Here is a 774-nt window from a genome sequence, read left to right as displayed (position 1 = left end):
TGTGTGTGTGTGTGTGTGTGTGTGTGTGTGTGTGTGTGTGTGTGTGTTGTTCAGAGGAGAGGCGTGTGTCTGTTTTCTGTCTCCCAACGGCTTCATCCTCACCGTCATCTCTCTGTCTCAGTCTATTTTTCGTCTGTCTTCATCACGTCCTCACCGTCTCTCTCGCTGCCTCCGGCGGCACGTTGCGACTCGCAGGTCAATCGACGGTTGTTTTGTTTGAGGATAATAATGTTTGAGAAGGATAATACTGCGGATTATTGTTGTTTTTCTTGTGTTTTCATAGAGTCATTTCCATTTTCTTATTTCCATGAACTCAGGCTGATATTTAAACAAAATGCAAAACTGTTCAAATATTTCTTTAAACAGCGTTGTATAAAACGGTGATCCTACGACTCTCCTCTTAACCCAGAATGAATTCCCAAAGAGTTCAGCATTGAGCAACAGCCCAATAAAAAAAAAGTAATAAATCAAATTATATCCGGGACAGACGGGTTGATGGCACTTCCCTGCAGCGTCTCCGTGGAGTTTTTTGGGAAAAAGTGAAAGCAGCGGTAACTGTCGTCGTTACAGTCGGCAATGGCTGCGGGACGTCAACCGGATTCGTTCCCTCCTCGTTGCAAGAGGAGGCCCTCACCGCTGCGACACGTTAACCAGGCTACACGCCCTCTTTTATTTGATCCAGACAATTACCCACACATTTGGAAAACAGACTTGGAGCAAATTGAAGTGGTGGTTTCCTGTTGCTGCTGTTTATCTGGAGTGCATTCTCCGCAT

General features: G+C 45.3%; 1 protein-coding gene across 8 annotated transcripts in view; it reads left to right on the top strand.

Annotated features, from left to right (window-relative positions):
* Positions 1 to 774, top strand: part of foxp1b (forkhead box P1b) — a 148,196-nt gene that overhangs the window by 48,209 nt on the left and 99,213 nt on the right. The window lies entirely within an intron of this gene.

Source organism: Anarrhichthys ocellatus, unplaced genomic scaffold (assembly GCF_004355925.1).
Source record: "Anarrhichthys ocellatus isolate YVR2014 unplaced genomic scaffold, GSC_Weel_1.0 scaffold1, whole genome shotgun sequence".
Taxonomy (NCBI): Eukaryota; Metazoa; Chordata; class Actinopteri; order Perciformes; family Anarhichadidae; genus Anarrhichthys; species Anarrhichthys ocellatus.
Note: the sequence above shows the minus strand (reverse complement) of the source record. Positions and strands in the feature narration are given on the sequence as shown.